This window comes from Parus major, chromosome 4 (assembly GCF_001522545.3).
Source record: "Parus major isolate Abel chromosome 4, Parus_major1.1, whole genome shotgun sequence".
Taxonomy (NCBI): domain Eukaryota; kingdom Metazoa; phylum Chordata; class Aves; order Passeriformes; family Paridae; genus Parus; species Parus major.
The window spans coordinates 64,438,026-64,451,005 of record NC_031771.1 but is presented as its reverse complement, the minus strand read 5'-3'; the positions used below and the strand labels follow the sequence as shown (position 1 = coordinate 64,451,005).

Genomic DNA, 12,980 nt, shown 5'->3' with positions numbered 1-12,980 from the left:
CAGAAGGGATCCTTTTTCCTTTTCTTCAGTTCTGCAATGAATCTTTTGCTACAATGCAAGCTAAATTTGAAGTTGAATTTAAATTCAAATTAATTTTTCTTAAGTTCATGTGTTTGGAAAATCAAAAGTTTATTAGTTCCTTAGATCAAAAGTTTATTGGTTCCTGTAGATGTGTTTGCTAAAGGTAATTTGCAAGTTTAGGGATTTAGGTGAATGAAATAGAACATATAGAAAATATTAATATAGTCCAAATCACCCTGAATGTCACTGAAAATTGAAGAATAAAGTTCTTCAGAATAAAGTTTCATTTTGCCTGGATTGCAGGACGAGAACAGATTGTGTCTTTACTACTGATTTGTTTTTGGCCAAAACAATGATATTCTCTCCAAAACTCTTGCCACTAGGAGTCAAGGTTAGTATTTTCTCTTGCTGTTTTGATGAGTGTTTTCTTACTGTGTGACATATTGTGATGAATCTCTGTAGAGCACTGCTCAGAGCACTCGTGACTTCAGGAGAAGGAATCATTATTGGCACAGTAAATACAAAAATTCATCTATATGTACCAAGACATAAACACATCGCCTGTTCTGGACCTGGTTCTCAGCACAATAAGAAAAGGTAGGGTGACCCATGGTAAATACTAGAAACTAGTTAAATTTTGAACAAACCCTGTATTTTCTAGGAGGTGAAAAAAATGCTATACCTGGCAATAGATAGAGTGGACTCATCTGAATTTTAACAGTGCTGAGAATGGGATCAAGTCACTTAAACAGCGGATTGATAACACAGTACTTGACTCAGTTAATCTTCATGGCTTTGCACAGCTGCAAGGGGAGAGCAAGACACAGAGGCAAAGCTTTTGCTGCCAGCAGTGGAGCTGAGATCAGTGGTGCAGACTTTCACCATGTGTTCAGCAGGGTCAGACTGGGAGAGGTTGTTTCCTTTTCCAGGGGATATCAGCTCTTGTCTTTCTGACATGTCAAGACCGTTGCTCATGTTCTAAAAGTCCTCAAAGAAAGCAAAAGGAGGGGATGGCAGAAGGTAATATTTCCTCTGGAGGACTTTAACCTTATTTAAAAACTCCTCACTGCACACCTTTTATCTGTTTCAGACATTCAGAATGACATCCCAGCTCCTTCCCAACCTGCTGTTTGCAGCCAGTGAAGAAAAGACAGTGGGAGTTTGATAACCTGCTTTATTTGTCCATTGTAGCAAGTATTAAAAGCCATTCTTTATTCCATTGTTTAGAAATGCAGCTTAAACCAGCATTTCAGAGACAAAGATCCACATGCCCAGAATTAACTGCAGTGGATACCACCCAGTGTTGTGGGTAATACTTTATCTCCTGTTCTGGTTTTGTCAAAGATAGAGTTAAATTTCTTCATAGCTGGGACATTTCTGGATCTATTGTTTGTGTGGCAATGCCTCTCAACCAAACCCTTCAAAGATTATGTCCACAGATTACTTTAAGTGTATGTTTTTATTCTCTCTACCTTTTTTATTTATTTATTTTTAAAGTGCCTAATAATTTGAGTTTTAAGTCTTTGTGTGATAATGCAATTAAAATTCAGACTACAGTTTAGGTCACACTGAAAAACGAGCAAAAAAATCATGAAATACTCATTTCTCCCTCTGACATGTCATTTAATAGAATTACCAGGGAAAAAGTTCTTTTAGAAGTAAGAAGAAATTAAAGAAGGAATACATCCCAGGATTCGCTGGGAAAATAGAGTAAGACATTTAGAGATTTTCTCTAGGGATTTTAAGATTATAATTAACTAAAGTTGTTTCAATCTGTCAGACTAACTGTATCATCAGCATTAGCCCCTATCTTATAATTGTGACTGGACTCAGAGCAGATTTTTTTAGTCAGTCATATTCCCAGGAGGATACAATTGGATCAAAATGAAGCTGACTCATGCCCTCAATGGGCTTAATTAGCAAGCATAAATGCTTTTCAGCCTGGATTAAATACCTGCCTGCTCTTACCCAAATATTTCAGCTTGGTACTTGGTGGAAATTCCTCTGATGTTTTCGTATCATCATTCCTCAACTTCCTTTCTAAAAATCTAATATTTCTTAGTGTAGTGTTATCCTAAATATTATGGATATGGATAGAGCATGTGGTCTCACAGGAAAGTGGATGATTCTTTGTCTGAATGCAGAGAAGTGAGTAGGAAAAACAGCAGGAGTAGAATGGACACTGGGGCATCTTTGGCTCCTGTTGACAGGACCAAAAGCACTCTCTTGAAAACTGTTAAAATTAAGGTTTTCACACGGGTATTGGTGCATTCCACAGTTTCATTATATGTAAAATATGCACGGGGTCAGATATTTTTGTGAAAAATGGGTCAGTGCATTTCACATGTTTTCATCAGGTTCAGAGAGGGAGGTGTTAAATAAAAAGCACCACAGGTCTCAGGAGAACTCTGCAGCAATCCCAGAGCTTCACAACCTCCTTTTGCCTCAAAGGCTCTCCATAACTTTTGAGTACTCCAGTAATTTTAAGTACCTCAAAACAACACCAGTGAAGAAAATGCCTTCAGTGCCTTGTCTTTGCAGTAAAGTAGTTTAGCAGAAAGTACTCCCATATATGAGATGGGAAGTCTTAACCTGCAATTTATAATCTCTATTTGGAACATATAAGCAGAGCAAGAAGGAAATAAACCCAGAAACAGGACTCCAGTGTACTCATTTCATCAGCTATGAAAATTCTTTCTGAAAAGGGAGTGACAGGTAAAAAAAATAGGGTGGGACCCAATGGGAAAACTACAGTGCAGCCTCTGTGCTTGTAAAGTGAATTTTTCTGGGGGCTGGGAGCAGAGAGGAGGGATGAGCTCAGCTCATGTGAAATAACTGATGAATTGAGCACAGTTATTTGTGGCTCCTCTACAGAGCTTGAGTTGTGATAGTGATCTTTCATCAAAGCATGGATGTTATTCAGCTGTGGCTGGTTAGTTCTGTAATTGACAAAATCATCTGCTAAAAAGAATCTCTTATCTGGTCTTGCTGCCTTTTATTTGTTTTGATAGATATATAGACTGATTTTCTTCTGGCTGTGTTCACTTTTATTTGTATAAGTGTGGTCCTCTTAAGTTTGCACTGGTTCTGTTTAGCCATTGCCTTATTTTCATTTAAATAATGTCCAATTTCAAGCTTTCAGACATTTTAAATCAGACTTTTATTATTATTATGGTTATTTTTTGTAAATTCCTGGTACGTGCATTTAATATTTCTTATATTCCCAGTTCTTAGTTTTCACACAGCCCTCAAGGTAACAGAGTGAAGCCAGACTCTATTCTAATTTATTTATTTATTACTGAAATGAGTTATTTTAAACTGCTTTTAGTTCTAACTAAATTGATCTTGCCTTAAAGATTTCTACTGATGTCATCTAGATGTGAAGTGGGGAACAATTCCCCGTGTCCTGTCTCTCCATCCCTTGTCCCAAGTGCCTCTCCAGCTCTCTTGGAGTCCCTTTAGTCACTGGAAGGTTCTGGAAGATCTCCCTGGAGCCTTCTCCTCTCCAGGCTGAGCAACCACAACTCTCACCTTGTCTTCACAGCAGAGAGAGGCTCCAGCCCTTGGAGAATCTTCATTTCACTTCTGTTTTTGTTAACTTGAAACCAGGGGCAAGATGTTTGTGTGAAAATGGGAATCACAGGTTTAGACTCTCCTCTAATAAATACATAATCCATCCAATTTTTGGAGTAAGGCAGTCAATCTGCCTATAGTGACTGAAGCAGGATATGGTAAAAATATTTTCCACTCTTTGCAGTCATGGGGGAGCTGCCTAGGAACATGTGGAACAAGACTCTGAGTTTAGAAAAGAATCACAACAACAGGAGTGGCCAAAATAATGCCTAATGCCTAGAAACTGGATGAGCCCTGGAAGGACACCCTGGTTCAAATAAGCAGAGGCTGAAAAAACATAATTTCACTTGAAATCTCTTTCAGAAATAAGTTTTTCTGGAATAAGGAAGCCTGGGATTTGGAACATTTCCCAACACTGTTTCTACATTGACTCTGCAATTTTTTAGCATGTGACCCTATGAATCTCATAGAATTTAAATTTAATCCTTCTTCTACCATCTCCTACCACTAATGAGCAGGTCCTGAAATACGGGTTTAGTCATTTTCTTTCAGAAATACTGCAACACACACAGATTGGATGTATATTTATTTTGGTTGAATGTTGTTATGTAGGTCTGGCCAGCTACATGGAAAAGATTTTTATGATATTTGCATGTCAGAAAAGAGAAGAAGGAAATGGAAAAATAAATCAGCAAAACAAAACCAACCCTCCCAGATGTTAGGAACTCTATACCTTTAAACCAATATTTGTCTGCATTTAACTGGGAGTGTTTGCTATAAGAACACCATTCTTCCTGTAACTTCTGCCATTAATAATTTCTTCAGTGTATTCCTGAAGTGAAAACAGCACAGACTCCATGAAGAGAACAATTGTTCTTTGTAGATGAAGGTTAAAGTACCAGTGTAGAATTGCTTCCTACACAATGGGAGAAGGGAAAGATTATAAAATATGCCTCTACTGTCAAGTAGACAGCCTTAAAGCTCTTTGGCTCTAAGTGAATCCCTTGAATTGATAGTTCAGGAGCATGGCTTGTGCTTCACAGGACTCAGCTCGGTTATAAAACAAGCAGATCCCTCCTGTTTATGCAAAAAAAATCTGGGGAATGCAATTTTTCAAAGCATTTCTGAATAAATGATGCCACACTTGTGATACACAGAAGCTCAGTGTTCATGTGGCAGTAAATACTCATCCCAAAAGAGCATCCGTGTTTTGGTTTGTTTACATTTCAGAGCAGGTGGAAGGAGGAAAATCAGGAGGAAAAAGATCATCAGAACATCAAACTGTAATTTTTCAAGTCTATATAGAAAAGTTAAGGGACTTGCTATCATAGGCAATTATCAGGCTGATTTCTTTTACTTACCAGCATTTTTACTGATGTTACTGGAGTGTCTTCGAATTTCCACTGATCATACATTGCTGGTAGTTAGAAAATACCAAACTGAAAGAAACAAAACTCTAGGGCATTAGGAAGCTTTAAATTAAGTGTTCCCCATAATTTGAAATTAAACCATTTTTCAAGAAACCAAAATATTTTAAAAATGGGACTTAATTGAACCTAATCTGAAGTAATTTTCTGGAGATGGTGGAGTCACTGATCCTGAAGGTGTTTAAGAAGAGATTTGACATAGAATTAGTTGAAATAGAGGTATTTGGTTATAAGCTGGACTCAGAGGGCTTTTCCAACCTAATTGATTCTATGATACAGTAATTTATGAACAATAAAAAAAAAAAATAAAAATATATAATTTAGTTCCTGGCAGCCTGCTTTAGTCAGAGGGAAACTGAATCTACATTTCCAGAACTAGAGGATCAAATCCCTCAGTTTTTACCTCTTCTGTGTCAGAGATCACTGAAAACTAAGTACAGGGCCTGGATTTACCCCTGATCTGAAAAGCACAAAAATCGAGTGGAAATTCTATTGATTTTGATTATAGGGTTAGTGGATTCTCACATCCTCAATTTATGTCACTTTTTGCTTTGTTGCAAATAATAATAATAATAATAATAATAATAATAATAATAATAATAATAATAATAATAATAATAATAATAATAATAATAATATATTCCTAGTGCTGATAAGTAGGTCCAGTTTTATCTGGATTCTGAAGACTGTCCTTGTCCTGCAGGTGTTAATGCAAAGGCAGAAGTAATTAGAAGAGCCTGTGATGCATATGCTATTAAGCTCATTTTCAGAAGACAGTAGGATCCAATTTATTGGTGCATATGTCATGTTTTCCTTAAGGTAAGCCATGGGGAAAAGTTGTAATATTTTAGGGATGAACAAAATAAATGTTTACTAGATGAATCCACCATTAGTTTATAGAAATTACTGTCACTGCTTCACTCTTTCTGAGGGTGGCCATGTCTCAGTAAAGCTGTCTTTGGGTCTGACATGTATTTCCAAGAGTGATTCAAAGAGCAGAATGTTGCTTTGTTCTCCCTGTGTGTGTTGTGCTAGCCATAATGAGGCTAAAGCTGCTTGGTCACATTTATAACTCAGAAATAACAAGGGTAATCAGCAGTGCATACAGCCCCAGGCTATGTGGAAGAGAGGGTTCACCTTACTCGTCCCAGCTTTAGAGACAAACCAAGTCCTTGCCTCTACAGCAATTTCTATTCAATAAATCCCAGGATGCTCAGTGTAATGGAAATTTCTCAGAGCCTGAGCCCCAACTGAGTGCAGGAAACATCCTTCAAATAAAGCTGGTTCATAAAACAGAATAATCAGACAGCTGAGAAAACATCCTGCAATATGAGTTCATAGTGTTCTAGGACTTGGTGCTATAAAAAGATCTGTATCAGTGCATCCCTTCTTCAACACAACTGGGGGGATATGATACTGCAATACACTCCAAAATAGAGTTAATATATAATACTACAGTATACATTTCTTTGAAATACCAATTCTTGCTTGCTCACCCCTCCCTAGAGTTTGATTTTTCTCTTTGAGCTTATCAGTAGGTATTTTGTTGGATTTATATTTGTGTTTCAAAGTTTTGGCATTGTTCAGCATTTATTGCACAGGTTTCTCTTTTTTAAAAAAGGAAAAAATAAAAAAAAAAAGTCCCTTATTAATCTTCAAAAGTGTTCATTAATACATAAACTGGTGCTGGTATTTAGAAGTGCTCTATAATACATGAGCAGAAAAGATTAATTCTTGTCTTAAATAACTAAACTATGTCCACACACTTCAGTCAAGCTCCTTCTCATCTAACTGAAGGGAACAGTCTCAAAATCAACCTGAGTACATATCATAGTCAATGTATAGCCTTTATAACAGAATATGAAAAAAAACCCCAAACAAGTTCTGTCAGAGAGAGGAGGATGAAAGCAGAGCTGTGTACAGATATTTGCTGCCTTTATCTATCACAGTGATTCCTTTCTTTTAGCCTGGCTTGAAAACACACGATTGGCAGGCTTGTTCTGAATTTATTTTCTTTGTGTCACCATCGTGATTTCACTTTGGGTGATGAAGTATAAAATTTACAGGTAGGGTTATTAATTTAATTAATAAATAAGGGGTGTTTGCCAATAGATGAAAAAAGGAAAGGGAGTTTGCAAGCATGGCCCATGGGTTGCTGCTGCCTTTGGTCTCCAGGAGACAGCAAATGAGTTTCTTTACCTCTGCATCTGCACCACGATGTGAGTAAGGCCACAGCTCAGGCTCTCAAACTTCCCACACACGTGAAGTTCTGAAACTCAGAGGACTCCAGTCCTACAGCCAAGCAGCAAAGTGCTGTGTGATTTGGGGTTTGTTCTGTTGTGGTTTGTTCTTTGCCTGTGGATCCCCATCCCCTCCCAGCAAGGCTGTTGAAAGGCTGGAGAGGACCTAAGAGATGCTCAGGGATCCTGGCAGGACAGTGGAGACCCCTCTGTACCCTGAGTGTGTAAACATGAACACATGCTTTAGGGGATGTGCTGATCTTTCTGCCTTACCCCCATAAAGGAGGCACAGAGATGGTGTCTGCCTTTTCATCTGTGCCTTCTGTGATGTGCCTTCTGCATCTGCTGATTTACACAGAGCCTGGCAGAGGGAAGGTTTAATTGCACTCTGAGCTTTGTGATTCTGAATGATAACTACCTAAGTATTATGGGCACAGTTGTTTGAATCCCTGGTACATCTTTTTAGATAGAGAGTAAGAGAGAAATAGTTTTGGGAACACACAGTTGGAAATTATTTCTTGTTATTTATGGAGGAATGGAGTTTTCTGAAGGAAATATAGCTCTTACTCTCTTATCTTTAGTTTCACTTTTCTTCACCCTTCCCAAGAACTTTAGAATTATTTGGGGACACCCCTGGTGTCATTAAAGGTGTCCACAGTCCAGATGAGTGATAAACTGTCCATCACTTATAACTTTCTTTGTCTCTTCAATGACAATAGAAAAGACAAATGAAAAAACAATCAGGTGTGAAAGAACTGCTAAGCAAATAAATTAATTTTACCAATGCCAGATTCAAAGTGAACTGTGAAGATAACTCATATGAGCTCATGACAGTGTGGTGATCAAAAGACTTTGGGAAAGCTGTGCTTTGTCTTAATACATGAAACTCAACCATAATATCAAACTTCAGCTGCAGTAAGACCAGTGAGTTCTGGTGATGTTAATAGTAAAAAGTTTTAAAATCGTAGAAAATTTGGGGACTTAGAAAGAAAGTCAAGCTTGGCAAGCCCTGGGAAAAGTAGGCCCTGGGAAATGTTAGGCCTTGTGCTTGCTAAAGATCAGGTGAAACTGCACCTGTGAAATCAGTAGATGATAAATGATACAATTGTTAGATGTGATTAGATATAATTATTGTTTAGAGAACATGAGGGACAATGTTAGGGGGCTGGGGGGGATCACGAGAAATCCATGCTTGGGTAAAAACAATGTATACAATAGAATAATGTCAGTTTAATAATTAATATGTAAGTTATATAATGATAGTGTATAAAAACACGTTCAACTCAAAACCATGATGGGTCAGATTTGGGTCTGTGTACCCCTGACACCCAGAGCTCTTCAATAAAGCACCTTCATATAATAATTCGTGATTATGTGTGTTCCTGAACATTAACAACATGGATCCACAGGTGATTATGATCTCCTGAGATGGTTTACACTCACCTGTGGCTCTTTGCAGCCATCTACATTTAGTCTTTTTCAGATATTGATGGAACTTGAATCCACTGGAAATTCACAGTTCATGTGTAGTTTAATAGTCTTCTATTAAACACAACTTCTGTCTGCAGATCCCCTAAATAAATTCAGCACTTTAAGAAATAGTTTTCCATAATGAAAGCTGAATGCATGATAGCAGCAACAACCCAAAGAGATAAAGGTCTTTTCTGCCTAGTCCTAAGGCAACATCTCTGTGTAAAGCTGATGGCTTTCCAAGACTGAAGGGGGAGGATGCCTTCCTGGGGTTTTACCAAAAGTGCCAAGTGGGAAAAGGATACCTGGTAATAATAACTGGTACCTCAGCTTTCAGACACAGCCCAAGGATGTCCCAATCCCTTTTTTCCATCTTTCTTTCTAGCAGAGAGCAGCCAAGCACACTGCCCTTTGCAGCCAGGTATTAATTACACCAATTAATTACACCAATCAGCCACTGTCTCCTCGTGAACAGCAGCGTTTGGGACTGGTAGGATCCATTTCTAGAGATACCCAACTGTTGGTATCCTGTGGTTTGGAAATACCTGTAATGTCAGAAAAAAGATACAATCATTTATATATCAAATTCCTGGCTAATCTTCCCTGCATTCCAGTGTCACTGTTGGACATGAAATGATTTACACAGACATTGCTTGAGGTGTGGAAGAGGAAGAAGCAACTTTATTCTGTCATTTCAGTATTTTTAGGTTCTCAGCAATGACCAGGGATTAGATAGTCAGGTCACCACCTTCCCAACCACCCTGGTCATAAGAAACCTCCATCAAAAGGCATGTCTTTAATGGAATGTATAAACATCTATGTTTATAGTTCCTTTCCTGGGAAAGTGTTTGGAAACTATGAAAACAATGTCAGAAAACCTGATTTTCAGGGTGACACTCCTGTAAAGCAGGCAAGAGTGGGAGGGGGACAAACACACAGGGAAAGGGATGTGCACGGGATCTCTGAGCCACTCACTGACAGGGCTACAGCTCAGTCTAATTGCTGAGGTTGTTTCAAGGTACAAAATCAGTTTGTAAGGAAATATTGACTGAAAATACCGACTGAAATAACGACCCAAACTCACAAAAGCTGTTTGTTCCACACCACTGCTGCAAGTTTGACAACAGCTCAGAGTTGTTACCTGTGGTACAGCAACACTTTGATAACTCTGTGTTTCACCACTGGATTTTTAGTAATTGTAAAGAAGAAATGTTTCTCTGTACTCAGTGGAAAAAGGACACTGAGGATAACTGGGTTATAAGGTTAATTATATTTTATATGTTTTTACTGAAGGCAATTTAATTTGGCATCACCTAGAGGAAAGAAGAAAGGACAGCAATCAGTCATGGAGCATAGCTAAGAATATTCAGCTTTTTATTTTGCATATTGAAAACTCAATTGGTCTGTGAGAAATCACATTTCTCTGTGACCCAGAGGACATAATAAATAAAATAAAATCAGATTATCTTCTATTTTTGAATAACTCTGATAAAGATAAAGGAGAAGAGAATTCAGGATCGGATTTTTCTGCTGTATTACAATTTCTGACATCAGTTTTGTCCTAATACATTCAATAAGTATAAATATTGAAATATGATCTATAAGAAGAGGCATAGTTTATTTTAAAAAGCTGAGGAAATGTAATTTTCTTTAAATTTAAATAATTGAACAATGCCTTTTGCCATGAGTGAAAGCAGAGGAAGTATGCACACTCCACTGTACTAAAGAGTTAACATTGTCAAAGTTAATTTTGTGCTTTTCAGATTTCAGGGATGTAAAGCCAGAGCTGGGAAGGACAGATAATTTTTATGCCAAATTAAGGATGACTCTAAAACCTAGTGACCTTTAAATGGGATGTGGAAATCAAGGATAATTGAGTGGCATGTCTGCTAATTATTTAAAGGAATTAATAATTCAGAAAGGGAGAAGTGGCTGTGGTCTACAACTGGAGGGGCACATATACCTTCTGAGTATTCTGAGGATCCCTCCTCTGCCTTGTGACCTCTACATGAGGTATTCTAAATTCAGTCCAAGATATATGGGATAAATTAGAGTACTGGAGATTATGGAAGAGGTGAAACCTGGAATTGTTGTTCCTATAAGCCAGAGGAGCTCAGAATTGCCATGGCAGCAGTAGATATCAAATAAGAGTGGCAGGGAATTTGTGATTCAGGTGTGGACTGGAGGTTCCCTGCCCACAAAGCTCTGGGGCAGCTGGAATCTCTGGGATGCATCCCAGGAGTGCCCATCCTTGTTAACACTGATCCAGATTTCTGCCTGCAGGGAGGAGTCAGGGCTCTGCTGATGGACAGAGGTTTGTCTGAGCTGATATTTATCTTGATTGTGTTTATTCCTACGTCTGAGTTGACACCCATCCTTTTACAGTACTGTGGAGGAGGCATTCTGTGCACAATTAACACAGCCTTGAGTTAGATGTGGAAATAGTTCAGATTAATTAATCAAAACAAGTGCTAATTTATCTCTGTAGGTGCAAAAACACCCTCCTTGATCTGATCAGTGTTTTAAAGATATGGAACCATGTATGAGATTAGTGCAGAAATCACAGATATCATATAATATAAATGATGTTTATGAACATTTGAATATTATTGGATAGTATTTGAATATTATTGATATATGAACATATATTGATAATATATGTACAGAGATCTGCATGGGACATGCAGGAAAACTGCAGACTACTGAAAAAAATTAATTTTTTTCTTGACTTCCTTGAAGGATTCATTTCAAACAGAGAATTTTGCTTGTCTTTTATGTGTTAGTGAGGGGCTGGAATAAAATGGTTTTGGAATGTCAAAGCAAGTCAAGTCTGTACTTTATTGTTTATTTACATTATTACATTATTGTAAATTATTGTATTTATTGTATTATTTGCATTATCTTACTTGAATAATGTATCATGCTTGCCTCTCTTTCACTCTTCTTCATGTCTAAGTATCCTTGGGAAGTCAGCCAAGATGTGGCACATGTATAACAACAGTCATGAACTTCACAGCGTTTTATGTCAAAGATAATTAACACGTATTAAAAGCTAGGAGATCACTTTTCTATTGGGATACTCCTTGAAAAAACAAGCCTTTGTGTCTCATCAGAATTTTTTTATGCTTGTTATCTTTGTGGGTCTCCTTGGGGGACCACCTGAACCAAGCTGTGTCCTCCAGGAAGGTGATGGGGTGCAGAAAAGTGAAGTGCATTGAAGCTGAGAACAAAACCCAGTCCTGCAGTTGGATCCCTGACCCAAAGCACACAAAATCAATTTGCACACTGTACAGAAGAGTTACAAGTCTCTTTCATCTTATACTAGCAAACCTTTCTCTGTCTAAAAACAAAAGAGCACACAGCACCAAAGAGCTCTAATAAATAACTACAGAGTGTGGATCTGTCTTTTGTTATCAGCTGCTGTCACAGAGGGCTATAATTTTTTTTTCTTTCTTATCAAGGCCCAGGATTCATATTTCTGTTTCAAATTTCTTTTATCTTAAATCTTCCATGTAGATCTATTTGATTCATAAATTCATTCAGAAAAGATTTTGTTGTCTCATGCTTCAGTAGTAGTACATGTTATTTGTTCAGCAGGAACAAATAATTCTCATAGACTGAAATTCAGTAACTCACCTTAAGGACTTTGCAGAAAAATATTGAAAGTTAGATTGTGTGACCTGAGGTGGGATTGGAATGCCTCTGCTCATATAAAGTATCTTTTGCATTTCAATCTTTGTCCCAAAGAAGATGTGTCTAAAACTCCTGTCCCCTGAATTCTGCTAAATCCCTGGGAGATGCTGTGTGAATTCAGGCCTTACTTATCAACCATCAACAATTCCTCTTTTTTGAATCACATATTCTTGGGTTAGGACAGGGCAGACAAGTTTTATTGGCCATTATTGGGAAATGCTGCCTGTGAGAGCTGTGCTAACTTCATTATTGAAGACTCAGGATTCTGCTGTAGGAAGAGATCTATAAACAGAAATCTTATATTTTGCAATTATTTTTTCTTTTTTCCATAGTGGAAGAAGAGAACCATTGGCCTCTGTCCCCAATTAAAGACAGTTCTCAAAACCAACAGCTGAATTCTACACTCCAGCTTCCCCTGATCACTTGCTCTCAATTTTCCTTTACCTCCATCTCCACATGCTTCTGATCTTTTCTTTTCTTTTCTTTTCTTTTCTTTTCTTTTCTTTTCTTTTCTTTTCTTTTCTTTTCTTTTCTTTTCTTTTCTTTTCTTTTCTTT

At 37.6% G+C, this 12,980-nt stretch overlaps 1 long non-coding RNA gene across 1 annotated transcript in view; it reads left to right on the top strand.

The window, feature by feature from the left end:
- The first annotated feature begins 2,540 nt into the window (after positions 1 to 2,540).
- Positions 2,541 to 12,980, top strand: part of LOC107202796 — a 38,394-nt gene continuing 27,954 nt past the window's right edge. The window contains exons 1-2 of the long non-coding RNA XR_001520830.2: positions 2,541 to 2,736; positions 5,725 to 5,840. This is a non-coding gene — a long non-coding RNA (uncharacterized LOC107202796). The remainder of the gene's footprint in view (positions 2,737 to 5,724; positions 5,841 to 12,980) is intronic.